This window comes from Formica exsecta, unplaced genomic scaffold (assembly GCF_003651465.1).
Source record: "Formica exsecta isolate Colony F162 unplaced genomic scaffold, ASM365146v1 scaffold4, whole genome shotgun sequence".
NCBI classification, from domain to species: domain Eukaryota; kingdom Metazoa; phylum Arthropoda; class Insecta; order Hymenoptera; family Formicidae; genus Formica; species Formica exsecta.
The window spans coordinates 1,056,494-1,077,787 of NW_021851238.1; the positions used below are offsets into that span (position 1 = coordinate 1,056,494).

Below are 21,294 nucleotides of genomic sequence, written 5' to 3' on the forward strand. Positions count from 1 at the left end.
TCTTCCGATTATCCACGTGTTACGTGTGCGCGGAGAATGGGCATCTGGCCCATCTGGAACGCTTAATAAACAGATTGTCTCGTCTCTCGCGCGTCGTATTCCCCCACCTTTCCTATTTCCACTTCTTTCTTTCTTGACAACAGTCCGTCTGTCACGCGATACTCGTAAATGTCAAAAAAAAAAAAACTGTTGACACAAAATAAGAGTGATCCTTTGCTGGAACGACTCGCGATTTAACCTTGCGAAATCTGGGTCGCTCGTGCCGCCAACCTCGGGGAAGGACGAAACAGACAAATCGTCAAGTATACGATAGAAAGGCCAAGCGATTTTTAAAGTCTATTTTTAAACAAATAAAGACAAGTATATTATTTATTAAATTAGGAAAAGCGATTGAATAGCAGAAAATAGTAACATTACAACGGATCGATAGAAAGCCGAAAATTGAAGCTTAATAATTCGAACGCGCGATTGATATCGTTGGTGTACGCGATTATAATCGCTCGCGAGCTCTCGTCCAACGAGCACGAGTTCGACGAAGGGAACATTGACCTTCGGCGCAGTTGTCGAGCGGTATGGAAATACCGCGAGAGGAAACGCGAGAGAGGAGCCGTTCAACGAAGTGGGGACCGAGATTCACGGCTGAATCGGCCGCAAATTGCGGCGAAAAAGGCGAAAGTTGGCCGTGTAACTTTCTTCTTCTTCTTCTTCCTCCCGCCGTTCGGTCGTTCGAGAGAGGTTGGCTGGCTCTGCGATTTTTGTTTTCATTTGATTACCCCGGCTGTGCCGCGAGCCCTTCGCTTTACCCTTACCCCTCGGAAAGGGCGCAACGGCGGGACGGTTTCGCGGAACTTGACGCGAAATAACTTTGCGAATAGGCGGCGGCGGATCTTCGCCGTGAGATCCCCGTTATTTTCTCTCGAGGTGGGAGAATCGATAGGGCCACCTACCTACATACGCCGGACATGCCGCCACGACGACGGCGGCGGCGACGGCGGTGGCGGTGGTCGTCGACACGCTAGGGTTGGGTTAGGTTAAGCCCGAGCGCTTAGCCCAATAGCACCGGCGAGCCGGCTGTGTGTGAGATGCGCTCCAGCTAGGTGTTTACATCGCGGAAGGCCACCGCAGAGCGCCCAGGTGCCATGACCTAGGACGAAAAAGGAGGCGCCTAGGAGAAGATCATCGTTTCTCAGCGAGTGTCCCGCCCGCGTCTTCCCCGTCCCCGCCGCGCCCGCTCGTTTCCTCGTCAACGTCGAGGGATTACTTTCTCATTTAGATTTTATCTCGCGCGTCTATACCACCGCCGCTCTTTTGCCCCCTCCCCCCCCCCCTTTCTCCTCCCCGCCCTTCGACCGCTCGTCCGCTTCTCTTTCAGCTTGTCTCTTATGCTCGCCTCTGATGATTATTTCTCGATTCCTTCTCGCGGCCAGGCTCCTTTGTTTTTACTAATTACCCAGAACGTCAGCCATTGACCTCTCCAGCCCTTCCCGACAACTCTCTATCTCTCTTCTACCGCTTGCCATCACGATTCCTCCGCTGATCATTAGGCGACTAGCCAAGTGGGTGTCCCGTGAGTCGCCGTCCCTGCGGGAAAGGACGTTCTCGATCCTCTCTCGGGCTTTCGTCCCGCTTACAGATGGGTGAATCGATCGCACGTGGTAAAACGAACGTTGAATAGTGAGTATTTTCTAAATTAAATTAGACAAAAGTTGTCGTATTTTAACACGTTTTATTCAACGGATATCATCGAAAAATGATCTCGATATCGCGTCGTAAGTATTATTAAATCATGTCTGTCGAATTGATTTTTTATTTTTCCTAACGTCGTGAGGGTTGAAACAATCCGCGCGAGAAGGGCAATACGTCGACAAATCAAGAATCTGGCCCGCACAATGTGTCCAAAGGTCGTGACTAGTCGCGACGATCGCGGTTGATGCTGCCGGCTGCAGCTGGCACGGCAAAAAATGAGCCGCGATTGTTTTATCGCCCCTCGGGGCGATCGGCCACCCGATGGTCAACCGGTCTTTCTCCTCTCATTATTATGATTACCCGATGGGCCGGGTACCACGAGGGATGGATAAAGGGTGGAAAAAACACGGATTTTCATCCCCTTGTCCGGAGTCAGCCGGTCCTAACTATCTACCTGGGCCGTCCGTGTCGGCCCTTGTCCTTCCGTATGGAGTAACATCGCGGACGCGCGCCGACGATAGAGGCGGCGAAATCCAATTTTTTCCCTTTTATCGACCCTCTCCTCGATCCCCTTCTCGAAAGAGAGGTAACCCATGCGATGCGCCACATGCCGTCGCCGTTGGCCGTCCGCGTATGCAAATATTTCGGCGCATTGTGTCTGCGAGCTGCCCCTTACTCTCGCCCTTACCCCCGCGTCCACAAAAGATCCAGGTCAAACTCTCATCCGGTTAGGAATTTTTATTTTTCGATCGGTTGTGAAACAACAAAGCGGGTCACCCCGTACTAAGGGGGACATAAGAGAGACGGGACGCGACCGGTGCACCTTTCGTGGCGCGTAACGGTTGGCCGTAGAGAGTGTCGCCCTAAGACAATCGATACAATTACGAGGAACCGTCGACGACGTACGGTAGGGAGGCGAAAAGGATCGTCTGCGAGATCCCTCTTTTTCCAGTCGTGGCCACCCTTCCTTACCGCGGTGGTTCCCTCCCTTTGAGCCGCGTCTTCCTCCTGCGGAAGGAACGATTCGGAGATGAAAAAGAAACGAGAGCTCCGAGTGTGAACGCGCCGACGATACCTCGACATTCGATATCAATTATAAATCCTTTCACGCTATAATTCTTCTCGTCAAATATATTTTTCGTTTTACGTATATTATTGTTTTATTTTTATATTTTAATACCACGATCCTCTTTTTCTCTTTCCCCCTCAGCGTTAAAATTTTGACATAATAGTAATTCTGTTGATAAAATCACAAACACAATTTTCCGTTTTATGTTATTGAATATTTTGTTTACCGACGCAAAAGTCTCGCGAGCAGAAAATACAGCGGTGCGACGAGCGAATTGAAAACGATGGCCCCGGCACTCGGAATCGATCGATTCCGAGTCCCCGCATCATATGCAACGAAATCATACCTCGACGCGTAGTCTGCAGGTCGTAATAAGATCCAGCCTCTCTATCGACGAAAGGCTCGCGCTAGGGAATGCCGCTGGAGAATTTCCAGAGGCGAGGCACGCCGACCTGGGGGCGGCCGAGCAACCCCCGTGGAAGCGCGATGGAGCGAGCTGCGGTCAGCGCTAGGATTCGAAATACGATGGTGTACGTACCCGGTTACGTCGCGTACGCAATGTCGCTGTGTTAACCTTATTGTCACGGTGCTACCGAAGCATGTAAAGCCGCACGGACGCCTCCAAATTGTTATTGCATGCGAGGGACAGAGACGGAATAAACCGATCGACGTTCCAGGCAGGTCAGATTTCACCGGAGATTAAAAGTCGCCCTTCGTACTTACGTATCTGGATAAGTAAATTCGACTGGAATCTCTGTCTTAAAATTATATTTCAGATATTCTCTCATTAATATAATTCAATATATGTGATAAAACAGAGATTACCGTACCAATCAAGTTTCTAAAAAAGAAAAGATATTTTAAATATCGTTCCTTGTTAAAGAAAAAGTCAGTTACTGACTCGAGATTATTTTTAAAGAATTGTTATACTTTGCACGTAGTATCCTTTCGTCTATCTATCCGCTATAAAGTACGATGGAGTGTGCTGTGGTCAGTGCCACGATTCGAAATACACGATGAACGTGAACTCCATTCTGGCGTGTACGCAACAACGGCGTGCTAACCTTACTGTCACGCCAGGGCCAAAGGGATGTAAAGCCACGATAACGCCTCCAAATCGTTATTGGGTAGCGACAGAGAAGCCACCCCTCATCGTTTACCAGCCGTTCTATGGCTCCTGGAATGGAGCGTTGGAGATACTGCGAAGAGCGAGAGACTGCTACTTTAACTATCATTAAATCGTGTAAAATCTGTAATTGAATACGCACGCACGATCGTCGCGAGTCCTCCTTTACAAATGGTTACTTCTTTTTTTCAAGAACTCTACTGCGAATCATTAGTGAACGCGAATTCATTACATGATCTCCACAATATATATCGAAAATATCGATTTCGCAAGTGTGTCTAACTCGACGTTGACTCTTTAAGTAATTCGCGCCTAAACTCGAAAAGACGTCCTCCCCTTTAATAACAAGTTTCTACAGCGGATTATCGTCCGCTTATTGGGGATATTTATCAAATTAATTATCAAGAATGCGTAGATTGTAGAGTTAAAAAATTACTTTAATTAGAAATGAACGAGATCTCGGTTCGTCAATCTCATGCACGAGTCCTCGCAAACTCCTGTATATAAAGCTTCATTATATCATCCAGGGCTACCCTCTCGTCTACGAATACATTAACGAGAAGTTGGGGAGAGAGGAGGGCAAAAATTAGGCGCTAGTTCCCGCGCCTAATTCCCGCAACTAAATTACCCAAATCGCATTCGCACCTCCCCTCCCTCCCGCGTGGGAGGACGTGTCAACGCCATCGTTTTCGTAGCGGTCGGTGCCGCCGCTGGCCATGAAAACTTATCCGGATTCGAGAGAGGAGCCGCGCTGGCCGGTTATCGTCATTATAAACGGTCTACGCGACGTACATGGCGTCATCCACCTGACGCCTCGGTGCGCCAAGCCGCGCAGCGCGCGCGCGCGCTCACGTCGGGCTGGGCACGGCAGCGCGCAGAGCGCAGAGCGCACAACGTACACGAAGATGCAAGAGCGCAGCGCATCGCACACAGCGCACATCGTTTGCGAGGGCGAGCGGGAAGGCGCGGGAAGGAAGAGGGCGAAAGAGGAAGGCGCGCGTCCGAGTAACCGAGCGAACGTCGGTTCGTGGTCCGAACGGGCGGAAAGAGAAAGCGAGATGGGGCGCGCGGGAAAAGGCGAGCGAAAGAGAGAAGAAGGAGTGAGAGGGAGTGAGAACGGGTAAGCGGGCGGATGGACAAACGGACGGATGGACGGGCGAACGTGCGAGAGCGCGAACGGTGGCGGCAGGGAACCGGTGAGGAAGCGAGATGGAACGCGGGTGGAGGGCCAGCGCGCGTCCGAGAGAGGGTTGGTGGCTCGCTTCGGTACGGTTTAGGCGGCGGGCGGCGTGTGGTGCAATAGAGGCGGCGAGGAGGTGAGGTGGGGGTGCCCGGCACGGGGCCACGGCGCAGTTGCTACTCAGACACGGGGATGCTCGCAATGCCTCTATCAAAGGTTACCGAAATCCTACGGAAATATCCGCGTTAACGCGGCGGGCCGTGCCGTGACGATTCGTCAAAGACGCGTATCGCGATCGCGGAGGTGCTCGTACGCGAGAAATCGGGGAATTATATCGGAGACTCGCGCCGCGCGTCTTACAAGTCCGCGTGTACGGGAGAGAAAGGAGGGACCGGGAACGGCTTTGGGGGGCGGCTTCCCGTGGGGCTTTCCCCGAGAAGATCCGGAGTGCGCTCGCAGACGTAAGCAACGATTCGAGGAAGGAGAGAAAAAGAGGAAGACGAATGATTGCGAGATAGCGGGATCGGGCGAGAGAGCACCGATGGCAAGGAGGAGAAGATGGAACAGAAGCAGGCCTCCTCCGAGAGATCCTTTCTACCAAGATCGCCATCCCGCGACGTGCCAGCAGACACTGCCGATTCGCGAGGAGCACGTGGGGGAGAAAAGTCCGGGAAAGCACGAGGATGGAGAGAGCGCGGCGAAATAGAAAGAGGGAGAGGGAGAAAGGACGTGAGACAGGGAGCTTACGAGGGTGCGAGAAGGACGGAGGCAGCGTGCCGACGCGTCTTACCACGACGCGCAAGGAGCGACGCCGCGCGCCTCTCTAGAAGGGGAAAGAGAGAAGGTGGAGGGGGCGGGCGAGGATGCCACGGCGGGGGTGGCAAAGACGCTCATTCGTTCCTCGAGTCACGTGGCCCCCTTCTTATGGCAAAGGTTTTTCCTTTCGTCACGCGGGAGATTCGAATGGCCTTAGACCGACGCCGACTTGGACTCGGGGGGATGGCCCCGGGGGTGGGTGTGATTATCGATGATGCCAGATCCGCGCGATATCCTGCATCGGTTAAGTGCACCTTTTAATTTATCGCATTTTTCTTTCAATATCCGCGAGATAGTACTCTTGACTTAAGATTTCCATTTCTACCCCAATGACGCAGGGGTAACCCCCTCATGGGGTTGATGATTCGAGCTTTAAAATTCTACACATTACTTTCTTAAAATTACTTTACATTCGAATTGATATTTTAGATTCTTTCTTTTATTAATTTTATCGTATATTGACTTGAACTTAATTAGTAATCAAGCTGATGTAAACTAAGATTGAGATTGTTGCAGGAAACGCGACTCAACAACTGAGTCTGTCATGATCGATACACCTTTTCGTCACTCATACGCTTCTCGGTCCCTCCACAAACCGTCTCACGCGGCTCGAAATTCCGACGTTATCGTAATCGCACGCCGACTTACCGATATAAAAATAAATATTTAAAAACGCGTTAAGAAACGAGCCGATCGGTGGATCCGTTTACTGATTCGTCGACCAGGAAACAGGATCCACCGTCGATCGCAAAGTCACTCGACGGATCGATCGTAACGAGGACATACGGGGGTCCGTCGGCGCCCCCTTTTCTTTTCTATTTCAGACGCGTCGCACTGTGTTGTTATGTGTTGTCATAGTTATTTCATTGAAAAATTAATTTCGCCGTTTCCGAAACACGCACCGATTTCTGTCTGTGAAACACAACGTCTGAACAACTCCTCTTAAGTTTTGCCGAAAAGACTTAAATAATTTAGAGAAGCTAAAACACTTTCGAGCGATCCTGATTTCAAAATTACGACGAGTACGAAGACGACGATTAAGAAGAAAAAAGAAAATCAAGAAAAATACGCGAAAAAAAGCACCAAAAAAAAAGAGAAGAAACGAAATTGAAACAAAAGCATTGCCTTAAAGAAGAAGAGTACACCTACACTGTCGAAGGAACAAACGAGAGACACAGGGGGGAAAGGAACAAACAAACAAAAAAAAAAAAATAACACTTTAGACGTCTACAAAGTAAATTGTAAAGATATGACTAAAGTATATTTTTAACAAGTTTTGAGAAACTTTAGATTTTAAACGTAAATTTAAAAAGCGAAAAATATGAAAAAAAACGATAAAATTCTTAATAACTAAAAATGTGATCTAAAAGTCGTTGCTACCAAGAGAAGCCTTATGTCCTTGTTTCAGTTAGTTCGGTTCCAAATGTAAGTACCACACCAACTAACTGAATATCGATCTTTGCATGGCATGCTTTGTGTATACGCTTTTCTTTCTCCGTTCGAAATCCCGACCCTCCAAGTCGTCGCTCGAGAGGAGAGGAGAGGGGGGGGGGGCGAGGGAGAGGCTGGAGAGGGATGGTTGCCATGTCCGGAGAGAAGCTCCGAAATGAGCAGCCGGAGATCTCCTCTCGAGCGAATTCTCTTTCTCGCTCGATTCGTCGAGCGAGAGAGGAGAGGGGCGCGACTTCTTCTTCGCGAGGATCTCTATCGTGTCGTTTAGCGGCGCGCGGATCTCGTAAACGGAACGATAAATCTTCGGCTCTTAAACTTCTTAGTATCGCGCAAATGATATTACGTCCAAAGGCAACTGTTTTACAAGTTACTGTGTAATGACAGACCTCGCGCGCGGCACCACCTAACAACGGCCGCTATAAAACTTAGCCAGCGTAATGCATACTTTCGCGCCGGCCGCGGCTTGTCTATACTATTGCCAGCTTCGCTCTCTCTCTCTCTCTCTCTCTCTCTCTCTCTTTCTCTTACTTTGAACGACCGCAGCTTATTACGGTAAAACAGTTAAACGCGAAAGTGCCCGTAATAATAGCTGCCATGTCCGGAGAGAAGCTCCGAAATGAGCAGCCGGAGATCTCCTCTCGAGCGAATTCTCTTTCTCGCTCGATTCGTCGAGCGAGAGAGGAGAGGGGCGCGACTTCTTCTTCGCGAGGATCTCTATCGTGTCGTTTAGCGGCGCGCGGATCTCGTAAACGGAACGATAAATCTTCGGCTCTTAAACTTCTTAGTATCGCGCAAATGATATTACGTCCAAAGGCAACTGTTTTACAAGTTACTGTGTAATGACAGACCTCGCGCGCGGCACCACCTAACAACGGCCGCTATAAAACTTAGCCAGCGTAATGCATACTTTCGCGCCGGCCGCGGCTTGTCTATACTATTGCCAGCTTCGCTCTCTCTCTCTCTCTCTCTCTCTCTCTCTCTTTCTCTTACTTTGAACGACCGCAGCTTATTACGGTAAAACAGTTAAACGCGAAAGTGCCCGTAATAATAGCGACTACCGTAATGACTACTGTTACCCGGTAGAATCGCTGTTATGCATATTACCATTATAATTCGCGGATTATTAAGTAGCGTGCAACGACTTGATGTCCGGCCTCTGTCGTGAGGCGAACTTCAAACAGACTTGAAACAAGTTTCCCGCGATGATATCGGCCTAATTTCAAATGCTTATATCACGATTCTTATCTTTGCAGATCATAAAGATTACCACTTCAGTATGATTGTATATATTAAAAAACTGATCAATAATATCGCCATCTTTTCTCATAAATTTTGTACATCGATAATTTTCCATCTAATTTCGATTCGCTATCACGTCTATGATCATTCGAGTCGTTGTATTCGCTACTTATTCATTGCATGCAATTCCAATCATATATTTATTTCGTCATAGCCAATTATTTTCCAAGCAATGTTTTCCAAGAATATTTCACGACGTCGATTAGAGCAAACTCTTCGCTTTTGTTACGAAAAAAAAGAGGGGGGTGGGGTGGGGGGGGGGGAAATAGGCGAGAAAAATGGCGAGAATCGCGGGTCCTCGAGACAAAGAACGCGCGTTATACGGAGTCATTCCATTTCCCGAGTTCGATGACGCACCCCCGGGTCCGGTGCCAGGCCCGGGAGCTCCACCGATGATCAAGGGTGATGCGGGAGAAAGAGGGACGGGGGGTGGGGGGCTCGGTGAGCGGCGATGCGGAGCTTCGATTTCAAATTTCCTATTTCCCGACGAGTTGGCCTGTGTTGAAAACGTAGCGTGCAACGTAACAACGCGTACGCGAGAAAGCGAGAGAGAAATTGCATATACTCTGGAGCGCGAAACCCGGCGGGGGACGGGGGGAGGGGGAGGAGAAGAAATGACGGTGGAACGCGGTAGCGATGGCCGGGGGCGGCGGCGCCACGGCGGAATACCGGCAACCCCGCTTTCGCCGAGCATTTTTTCGATGATTTTCAAACGCGCGAACACGCTGTATGTATATGTGCGTACCTTCCTCCGCGCGCGTATACATGTGAACGGCCCCGATCACCCCCTTCGGCTGGGTCGTCGATGGTTGGCGTTGTTGCGCCGGGGATGCCATCGGAGGAAGCGGGGAGAGGGAGAGGGGTCGGGCGGTGGTAGTCGGCGGCAGAAAGGCGTTAGGGTGCCCCTGGGTGGAAAGAGGAGGGTTGGTGCAACGGTGTCGGTGGTTGCATGAACCGGCGGATAGATAGAGAGCGAGGGTGAGAGCGGCGGGGTGGCGTGCGAACGGAGATAGAACGGCCGTGAGATACGGCCAAGGGAACCTGGGGGGAAGGCGACGGCGGTGGTGGGCCTGCATGCACTTTTTTTTCCGCACCCCGCGTATTGATCCCGGAGTCATTCAAAATGGCGGCCGGGGCCGAGTCAGCCAATGACTGCCTGAATCGATGACTGCAGCGAGCCACCCCCGGACCGGCCAATGGGAGGCCAATGGGAGGCCGTCGCACGCCGTTCTCTGCGGGAACTACCACCCCGATATATACGAGACACAGGCCTCCCACATTGTGTACTCTGGTACATACACGTATACACATACACGTGCGTGCCTATGTGCCCGTGTACGTGTAGCTGTTGGTCCGCCGGGTAGAGCTCGTCGATGACCCGGGCGACGTCAATGATTTTCACGGAAAATTTTCCCCCCCAAAAATGGCAAAACTCGCCGTTCGCTACTCCGGCCAGGTATCCCGGACGGGAGCTCGCTGTCGCTTTGATTAACGGTCTTTCTATGTATATATTCCGTTGCTCTCTCCCACCCTCCCCCCTCCTCCCGATTGGCCCCCTCGTACTTTACGGCAAATATACGAGACGGAAAGTACTGATTGTGCGCGCGGGCAAAAATATTCGCAATCATCGACCGGCGTCTGCCATCTTTCATGATTCGCAGACTCTCGCCACCGTCACCGCCCGACAGCTTCGTTACGAAATAAACGAGATTCGTTAGCAACATTTATAATCCAGTAATCTATGAAATCATTTTAAAAAATAGATTGTTTCTCAGCATCATTACAATGATATAGACTAACGAGCGATAAATTTTATCTTCATATTTTCGTCGCAGCCACGCGTGCATTTCAAGTCGTTTAATAAATCATTTCGTTCTTTCGTCGCTTTTAATATAAAATTACGAAATTGAAAAGATTTGCAAATAATGAAAGACGATTGTTCATTCAAACATGAGTCTCATACGTCAACGAGTACGTGACAATCGTGATTCAGTAAATTCGGCAGTTTTAAAAATTAAATCTAATATAATTATCTCGTCATCTTTTCACGCGAGAGAGAAGAGATATTCCTGGCGCGCGGTTTCCAAACTTCAAAATGCCAGCGTGGATTTTACATTCGCTGGTAAGAATGGTACGCGTCGTATTTTTCCGATAACGCAAAGCGCCAATTCTTTTTTTTTTTTTTTCCGGAATGACTGTCGCGATGCCGGCCGAAGTCACCGCGCTATCTTCTTCACCTTGATCCTGCATCCGCGCATGCTTATCTTATCTCGCTCGCGGTTCGCGCAAAGTCTCAGAAAAATAACGAGAATGATAGATACAGTCAGTACTCAAATCAATCGTTCCTCGAGCAATCATCGTCACGCTAGGATTTCTCGAGACCTCTTGATTCTGGGACCCCGAGGCCGAGGTCGATATTTGGATTTGCTCCGAGGTTGTTAAAATTTCAGGTGTGCACACCGACAGGATCGATCAATCGCGTCCGATCGCGGAATTCGTTGCCGCACTTTGCGCATAGCGCGGGGCAAAGAGAATGTCGAAACTGCGCGAGGCACGAGGCACACGATTGCATCACGAGTCGCAGTGTGCGGCGAGCTGCGTTACGTCTGTGTGTGCATATGTACTTAGATTGGCTCCTATTGACACAGCCGCAGACGACGGTGGTGGTACAGTCGGGAAAAATGCATACGACGAATGCGTTCCGCGTCCGTGCCGTGAGCTTTGACAACGCTCACGCACACGCCTTTGATCTCGCGACGCAATATATTTGATATCCCGAATTATCCGGAATCGACCTCGGATATCCATTATATCGTCCAAGCGGATCGGTTGCATCCAAACGTCGCGTTTACACGCGTTCGCTCGACGAGAATCTGCAATTCATTCTTTTTGCCCGCTTTTATCCTTTTCACGCGGATAAATTATGCCCCCTCAACCGCGCCGCGGTCCGAAATAATTTGATTCATTACGCGCGTTTGCCGCGTTTGGTTATATTTAATGCGACGATATACGGTATGCACGCGTATGCACGTATGCTCGCTCGTGTCTGACGAGCGCATTCTCATATTTAATGTAAATCAAATTTAGAACCGGAACAGAGTACACTGGACAGTGGTGAGCCGATTCTACACGTTTGCTCGATTACTACGGTTAATTAGCCGTTCGTCCGAATGAACTTGAAAAATTCATGAGGTGTCTCGCTGCCACCCGTTCAGTTTTTCGGATCGCTGACTCGCTACAATTCCGATGCATCGATGACCTCGCTTCAATGTTCGATGCATCGCAAATTGAAAGAACGTCGCGCGCAATTTTCCGCGAAACGGTAGAATATATACTATATAGCCGCTCATACTTTTTTCTATTAAAATTTATTTGCATTAAAATATTGCATTTAATATAGCATGAAATTTTTTGATACGCGTTAAATATCGCGTTAAATTTACCGCAGAGGATGCAAAAAAATTTCACTCTCGTCGTTTGAGAAACATATGCATCTCGTCGCGCAACAAGGGGAGAAAGAACGGCCGATGCACTTTCTGACGAAGCTGTACTAAGTGCACGACAGAATGGGTTTTTCTAGCGCGGGCAGTTTTTCTATTAAGCTTCATTTGTTTCTTTCATTGCGTAATGCGCCGGACGCGTCGCTCATTTCATCCTACTGCCGACCGGCTACTCCTACCGTTAGAATTCTTAATCCGGGCCGTCAGTTTCGATGGCTCGCGTGCTGCGCGTTCCACCGATTCGCCGAATCGCGACCGTCGCGACGATCTTAATCTCATTTCCCGCCGAATAAAATAGTGCGCCTTCCCGTATTGCGACGTATTCGCCAGATAATGTGATAACGCGCGTGATGTGGTCGAGGATTGAAATCGATGTAACATAGCTTGGTGAGTTCAATTGTCTGACGTCCCGCTTTTATCGCCGTAGAAAATCTTATTTTTATCTATAAATTTCAAATATATATTTATCGATATATTCTGCTCTAGTCACATTGCTCAAAGATATTTTATGTAATTTAATTCATACGAGAACATTAATTGATCTCTTTAGAATATAAAATAATATAAAGAATATAAAAGAATATATAAAGAATATAAAAATCTAATATACATTTTTTTAAACTTTTGCGTATTTGCTTAAATTTTATTTCAGTGGTACATCATTTATATCTTTAATGAATGCGTGTATCGTCTAATCACATATACTCGCATTTACCGTTATCGCCCCTTCGTCCTGATCGATATTTTACCGAGGTTAGCACGGACAAAAACCTTAAAACGACTCACCCTTTTCTCCACTCGTTCGTTCCCTCGTTCCTTATTTCGCCGCCAGACGTCACCTCGCCACGGGGTAGTTCTTACGGCGAGGGGTTGAGACGAGACTACTTCACACGAGCAGCAAAACGAATTCCTGGAACAAAGCGATTCGAATCAATTATTATTATCTGATTGTTATCCTCTATAAATCTTTTTACGTGACAGACACACACATTAAAAGTTAAAAATATGCATTTATATATAATCAATCATGAAATTTGAATATTGTATACGTTGGTCTTTCTTTTTTTCCATTTCGGATTCATAACCGTTTTCAATAACCGAAAATCTAATCAATGACTAATCAAAAACTATTTTCTTAAATCGAAATGGAAGAATTTCGAGAATTGTCAGAATACTAGTCCTTCTATCGCGGGCCAGGAAATTCGAAAAAGACATATATAAGACATGCGTTAACAAATATCCCGGCGGTATTTCCACCACCTGACGACCATCTCCGTCGACACATTTTCGCGCACTCCCCCGCCGCCGGCACTTTCGCGAGGAAGAAGAAGGCGGACAATTCAAAGTAGGCAGGATCAGGCCCAGAAGACAAATGTCTTCCTACGCAGAGGCGGCGTACGTCCTATCGGGGTAGTCGATCGGCTCGATTCTCAAAGCACCGCGCCGCGCCGGCACAACTGGCCGTCAAAGTTGCAAGTGCACGTGCAACAACTTTCGTACGCGCCAAGTACCCGCGGTCTGTATGTCCGTTAGTCGGTTCTTCAAGTCCAGCTGCCGATCGGGATCAAGGGGGAATCGGGATCGGGATTGAGATCTAAAATACTGCGTACGTACGAAATGTACATACGCGCGTGCAGCATACGCGTATATTCACCTACACACGCACGTATACCTGGACAATCCACCCACCCGATAAACCGAGCGCGGACGCTCGATTCTCACCTGTTTTTATCCTCGCGTACGCCGCGTCGGGCCGGCCGCTTCATTTGTAATTTAAAGTGAGCCTCGATTGCCCAATGCGTTCTACGTACTTATTTTCGGAGCTCCGAAGGAACACACTCGCGCGCGTATACAACGAGCGAGTCCCTCTCTCTTTCTCTCCACCCGCATACGAGCGGTGCCGAAATTCTTACCACGGCGGCAGCCTGCCGCGAACGGAAGTTCGATCGCGATCGCTCCCCGGCCACTTTCGTGCCGGAGACCCTCGTGTCGGAAATGCGTTACTTTCGTCCTATACATGCCTTCCGGTGACGTCCGATAAACTGAATATTTCTGCACTTGAATCTCGCAAAATTTTTCATAGCTATTAGTAGATATTTAGAGCTAATCTTGGACATCTCTCTTCATAAGTACTTTTTTTATATGTTTTCAAGACGTATCTCTTAGAAAATCATATCATATGGTAAATCTATTTTATTTCAATATTATTACAAAATTGAAATTTACTTAATTTTTTATAACTTAAAAAGAGACTTGTACCTCAATTGAGTGCAAAAGAGATTACGCTGCTAGAAATAGTATATCGAGTTAAACTAACAACAAAATGTCATCAATTCTCTGTCGCTTTCTAAAGACATATCTATAGTCTGCTTAGACATATATGTGCAACGAAGCGAGCTGTACATCGGAATAATCGATTTCATCATATATACCGATCGTCGTAGTACATCTCTTTAAGGAGCGGAAAACATTTTTCGACGGTCCATCGCACCGCGACAAAGAAGGTTATCGCGCGCGTGGTATCGCACGTGCGACAAAGGTCACTCGATTTTTCCACCATCGCCGGACGGCCGAACCATTGGCTAACTTTTTTCGCACGACGGTCCACCACCCTCGTCGCACGCGCGTTGGAAGAGACGCGGATAGGGTCGACACGATGTGGGTGGAGGGATGCGACCGGACGCGTCGCGACGCGACGCTACGCTACGTGACGCTCTTTTCTTTGCTCGCCGTTTCTTATCGTCGCTGCCCTTCCAATCGAGGGAAGGAAGAGAGACAGAAGGTTGGAAGGGTGGACGCGTTGTTGCGTCGTCTCGGACGACCAGCGGGATTCACTTGCGCGGATGCTAGGGGCAGGGTGATGGAAAAAAAAGGGGTCGCGCCTCCCCACCCTCTGGACTCATACTTCCACGTGTATACCACGTGGAAAAAAGGACGAGGCCAGCGTAAAAAAGCGGCGCGTGGGGGTCGCGTTGGTGGGAGGGGTGTGCGAGACGAGCGGGCGGCTGAGGAAGGGAGGAAAAGAAGGGAGAGAAAAGGATGTAGCAAAAGGATGTCGGGTGGCGTACGCGAGGCTCAACAAGGGAAAACATGGCAGGAGAAGGATAGACGAAGGAGCGTGCAGGGAGGGAAAAGACGTTGACGGAGAAGGGAGGAATAGGAGCCCCTAATGCGATGGTGGGGCATGTACATTAGATGAGAGCTCGGAGGAAAGGAGGGAGGAGAAGGGTAGAGAGGGGTGGGTGGCTCGGTTGTCTACTTTGGCGAGCGAGGGTGCGTAAGACGAGCAGGATGACCACCATCGACCACCCTCCGCCGTGAAATGAGCATCAGCGCGTCCACTGGAAAGTCGACGTCCTCCGCAAGGTCGATGATCCACGTTTAAATCACGATTTGACTTTCAAAACGCGGGGGGGGGGGGGAAGCAAGAATGATGGATAGGCCAGATCGACTAGATACATTTGAATCCGTTTTCTCGGCTCGATCAATGGACCCGCAACGCTCAATCGACTTAATTGTCATCGAGTCGCGAGTAAAGTTTGCGCGTTATATCGACGCGAGTCGCGAACTACGTAACTCGGGCACGATCCGTATAAAAGAAGGATAAAAAAGAAAGCCCGCCCCACTCCCCCACGGTATAGTTAGTCACGCGTATGTTGCCATACGGGACACATGAGGGAGGATTGACTTTCAAAACGCGGGGGGGGGGGTGAAGCAAGAATGATGGATAGGCCAGATCGACTAGATACATTTGAATCCGTTTTCTCGGCTCGATCAATGGACCCGCAACGCTCAATCGACTTAATTGTCATCGAGTCGCGAGTAAAGTTTGCGCGTTATATCGACGCGAGTCGCGAACTACGTAACTCGGGCACGATCCGTATAAAAGAAGGATAAAAAAGAAAGCCCGCCCCACTCCCCCACGGTATAGTTAGTCACGCGTATGTTGCCATACGGGACACATGAGGGAGGAGGCCATTTTTATACGACGGTCCCCCTTCTTTTTATTCATACCTCAGACTGCTACACCCCCTTACGCAGAAGCCCCCTACAATTTTTCGTCAGTCGAATATCCCGATTCGTGGCGTTCGCATGTCTTGCGCCAGTCATTTATATATATCTCTGTAAACGAGAATCCTTTAATCCGCGTGGGTGTTAAATCCGCGAAAAGAGAAGAAGCAAGTGAGTTTACGCGACGGAGATGATCCGCGACGAACGAGCGAAAAGTTTTCAAGGACGTACCCTTAACAAAAAGAGCTCGCTCGGTCCGAGAGCTCGTACCGGCTTCGCGTACTTACATGCGCCGGAATGTAACCGCGAAGTGTAAGATAGCAATCGAGATAGACAGGGATAGATAATCGGTTCTTACGACCGTTTCCTTCCCTCCTGCCGGGAGGGTTTTCTTGGCCGGGCGAAACGGAGACGGAGAGCGGCCCCACTCTCTTTCTCTCACCCCTTACGACGCTACCCCCGTACGAGGCGTCGGCGGAGTCGGCGGCGGAGAAACCCCCACCCACCCACCTGGACGAGGGGTGAAGAGAGAGGAGAGTTTGAGGAAAAGGGGGAGATAGAGCGCGCGCCTCGGCGTCGTATCTGGTGGGGGCAAAGGAAAAGAGGGGTAGCTTGAAAACTCCTGTCCTACGGCGGCCTCAGTTTTTCGTCCTCACGGAGGTAGATTTTCGTCGTGGGTGGACGCGGCCGGGGTCACGAGTCGGTCCACGGTAACCTGGGCCCGCGCCCGGGCCCGTCGGACCCGCGTACGAGATCGCCGTGGTGAAGAAACAGCGTACGGCGAAGGCGCCCCGAGGTGGCCAGAAATTTCGCGGCCGCGCACCACCTAAGACAACGCCCCTACCCGAACACGCGTTCTTTAAGGCACGAGGGGGTGGCTTTTAGTCAGACGCACGCGGTCTGAGAAGCGCGCCACCACCGGCCCCCGACGGAGAAGGACTTAGCGTTTCTCGCGAGCCGCAGACCCGAGTCAGTTTCGGTTCCTCCTCCGTCAAGGACTCGAACGCGGAAGAGGAGAGAGCTTTTTCCCCCGTCGTACGTCGTCGTCGTCGTCGTCGTCGTCGTCGTCGTTGTCGTCGTTGTCGTCGTCGTCGTCGTCGTCGTCGTCGTAGTCATCGTCGTCTTCGTTGTCGTTACCGTCGTCGTCCTCCGAAGAGGAAGAACAGTGTCTTGGCCGATACCGTGCACGAAGGTCGCGAGCAGCCGGACCGAGGTGCAACGATTTTACGTATTACGCGCATTACCGACCATCGCCGACCGCATCGCTCTGTCAACTTACTCGCCCGTACTCTTGGATCTCTCTCAGTAAGGAGATCCTTCCGGACTCTTTCTCTCCGGAATAATTCTATCCCGTACGATCTTGTGTCTCAAGTTGTGTCAACGTACGACTCTGCGACCGAAGCCCGATTAGTAAACCCGATCGACGACGCATCTGCTTTACTTTCTTCTTCTTTCTCGTGTCATTTTAGCCAGTTTTCCCCACTTTCGGCCATCGAGACCACCACTGACCCACCCCCTCCTATCCTCTGTTCCGAATCCTGACATGCCCGGTACGTCATCGTCGCCGTCTCAACAGTGTTTCGTCGCAATCGCACACGCTTCGATCCCGTCTCGATTCCCGGTAGTGATACGATGTGCTTCGGTAAGATCGCGAAGATACGAGGACAAAAAGACGGAAGAGAAAAAAATAGAGATTAGATCTCGATCATCGTCCCGAAATACGTCGTACTCGCGCCAACGGTCACGCGAATCATCATCTCGATGATATTCGTGATCGCGGAATTACACGGCGAACAATAAACGTAACGAGTCGCTATGTCGCGAGTAAACGAGTTAGCAATTATGCGAATATCCGCGCGTGACCATTACGGATCGTTAATTCAACAAGCGGGCGACAATGTTCGTCACATCGCGTAAATCTGACATATGTCGCAACAAATTATTTGGCATTTCATTGACATCGTGTCAATCCTTTTCATCGATTAGCGACAGTCTCCGCGAAGTAAAAAATGCGTTCGCGCGTGTTAGAAAATAATTCGAGGGACGGCGAATCAGCGGAGAAAATACAAATTTTCGATTCCATGAAAAAGAAGCGATGAGAGATTGGCGTAAAAACGATCGCGAATGCAATTGTACGTGTGAACGGTAGTGTCATAGTGGGACATCGCGATTATACTCGCAGTGATGTTACGTTGGCATATAAATCATACCTCATCTTACATTCCTATGAGAATATTCAGAGTGCTCCGGATATTTATTTTTATCCCATTCACCCCCAGTGCTTTGATTTATTACTTATTATTACGTTGATATTATACTTATTCCTGTAAATAAACATTTCATTTGTTAATGCATTATTCTCAAAGTTAACCGTTTTCATTTCTTTATACCAATCCTGCATTTTTACATTACGTATTCCTTATCTTTTCCATGTTATCAGTGATGAATTCCACGCGACGGCAAAAGACACTCGCGCTTTCGAGCCGGTCCGATTTTCTTGAAATGCGAAACTAATTGAAAAATTCACGTTAACGAGAGTCTGCATCGCGAAAAGGAGGGCATGAATTTGTACAATGTTGAATGTTATCGACACGAGAATTGGATGTGTCAAACGGACGAGATTTACCATGTCGCGTAATTAGTGCGTGCTTCTGACAGTGCTGGTTGAAATTATTGTTTGTGTCGCGGCCGGAAGTGTAACCTTTCATAAACGTCAGTCGAAAGAGAAACGCGTTTAGTAGCGTTACCTCGTCATAAGATCGTAAAATCTCGAGGATGATACCTTTTCGATATCGCGAAATTTTATCACATTTCTTGTATTTAATTTGATTTACATCGCGTTATTCGGCACTCGATATTTTCGCACTACGACTGCTGGTTGTAGACGATCCGACAAAAATCAATGTTTTAAATGACGTTGTCTCCTCCCGTACCGAATCTGTCAAGACATTTAGATTTGGTTCTTATAATAGGATCTGAGAACCCCCTAGTGAATATTGTGACAGCTTTTTCAACTGATTGAATATTTTAAAAAATATACGTATCTAATCAACATTTCGCGAATTTTTCTCGATTACGAGGAAAAATGTGTGAAACAGTTGCCTGACGTTGAAAAATTAGTCGTGTTGATGTTGAATATGTTCGTTGCGCGTGACAGCGAATAACGCAAAAATGTATTTTCTTGTTCTGGATTGCAGCTTCGAGCGGGAGACGCGTTGCAGCGAGAGATTCCCGCGCAGGAGAGGAAGACTGGACAAAGCGGAAGAAGCAGAATAAGACGAGCAAAGCAGAAGCGGAGGAGCAGAAGAGCGCAAGAAGATCGAGAGCCGAACGAGTAGAAGCGGGGTTGCGAAGAAGAAAGTGATTAGCGAATTGATCGCGCGCATCCGAAGACAGCGATAAAGAAGATAGAGGACGGAAAGATCGAGAGCAGTTACGGAAGCGCAGAGAGACAAAGATCGAAAGAGAGGAAAAAATAGAGAGACGGAGACAAAGAGAGAGAAAGAGAGAGAGAGAGCAAGAACAGAGAACCCCGCGCTGCATACATATATTTCAGTGTGTTCAAAAAACGAGTGTACCTAAGTGCAATATTAATTAAACCTAAACGATAATAAGAAGCAACCACAACTACCATCGACGATATCGGTAACGACGAGCGGTGATCGATAATCGAATAGAATTCCTTTTAAAGAATTAAAACGCTAGAGTCGCATTTCGAGGAGGAGTCATCGACGGACGCGACGAAGCCGCTTGTAAGAAGAGAGAATCGGTGGAAGCAGTCGGAAGCAGAAACGGAGTGACGGAAATCCCGGAGAGAAACGCTCTCGTCCCGCTTAAAAGAATTCACACGAATTCACTGACTCAAAAGCCGACGCGCGCGACAGCGGACACCAACTTTATGAGCCTGTTCGAGCGCGTTTGAGCATTCACGCACACATACGCACGCACACACAACACGCACGCACATCCAACATAACGGGGCTAAAATACTCAGGGCAAAACGGGACGAGCGATAATCATCCGCGAGTGCGATTTCTCACCCCGAAGAGGAGCGAACGCCCTTCCGACCGATAACCGATTCGCGTCCGCGTGGACTATCCTTCTCGTTCACACCGTCCGGGCTGGGCAATCCTGAATTTTAACCTGAACTTAAGTGTACGCTAGAATTTAAGTTAGATAGACGAAGGAAAATAGACCGTTCTCCCATCTGTTGGAGAACGTTCGCTCGCGCGCGCAACAACTCACGCAAAACACACGTATACACACACACATACACACACATATATCACATACGACACACAGAGGAGGGGGAGAAGAAGAAAAAGAAAAAGACGAGAAGAAAGAAGAGAACGCAAGAGGAGAAAGAGAAAAGAATTCCATCGACCAAACCGTGAAAACGCGAACGAACGCAAACGTATGCGGCAAGACAACGATCTGCGTACGTAACGAGCCATCACGATAAAAGACAGAAAAGCAGCATAGAAGCATTACGGACGTACAATCACCGATCGGCGGTGCACTCGTGAGAGGCATCGCGACCGACAGCAACAGCTACGATATAGGGGAGGCACGATAGGGAGGGAGAGACCTGGGAGAGGACCCGGAAGAGGGAGTGGAGAGATTATAAGAGGAAGTTTCATGAGCCAGGCGGTAGGTAGCAGGGCCGGGAAGTCGCAGCAGGTGGCGAGTAACTGACGTTGCCCGCCGCCCACGTCGAAGCTCGGCACGGTGCGAGGATCGTTATCGTTACGACGATCCCGAGGCTGAAAGCAGCGGCCGAACGAGAAGGAAGATAGGAAGGAACGGCGGCGAGCGCAGAGGTGTGCCGGCCGTCGAGCTGCTTACCGGAAGGGGTGCGAAAAAGCGGGCAAGCTGCGCCGGAAGGGGGTAGCCCGGGCTTCTCGCGAAGGCCTCAAAATTTCGGACGCGACGGCGGCCCTGGACCTGCGTGCTCAGACGCAAGCCCAACCAGACTTCGGCCAGCTAGACCACCAGCAGCCGCAGCATCACCATCAGCAGCAGCAGCCGCCGCAACAGCAGCAGCAGCAACCTCAACAACAGCCGCAACAACAACAACAGCCACAGCATCCGCAGCAAAACCAAAATCCAGAGTCGCGTCCTCACCATCACTTGCAACAGCAACATCACCATCAGC

The 21,294-nt window shown here is 49.3% G+C and overlaps 2 long non-coding RNA genes across 2 annotated transcripts in view; one reads left to right on the top strand and one right to left on the bottom strand.

The window, feature by feature from the left end:
- Positions 1–21,294, bottom strand: part of LOC115240013 — a 134,791-nt gene that overhangs the window by 99,319 nt on the left and 14,178 nt on the right. The window contains exon 2 of the long non-coding RNA XR_003884721.1: positions 12,915–13,038. This is a non-coding gene — a long non-coding RNA (uncharacterized LOC115240013). The remainder of the gene's footprint in view (positions 1–12,914; positions 13,039–21,294) is intronic.
- On the top strand, positions 5,144–20,440 carry LOC115240012. Its single transcript, XR_003884720.1, has 3 exons — positions 5,144–5,277; positions 6,702–7,302; positions 19,337–20,440. It is a non-coding gene; the product is annotated as an uncharacterized LOC115240012 (long non-coding RNA).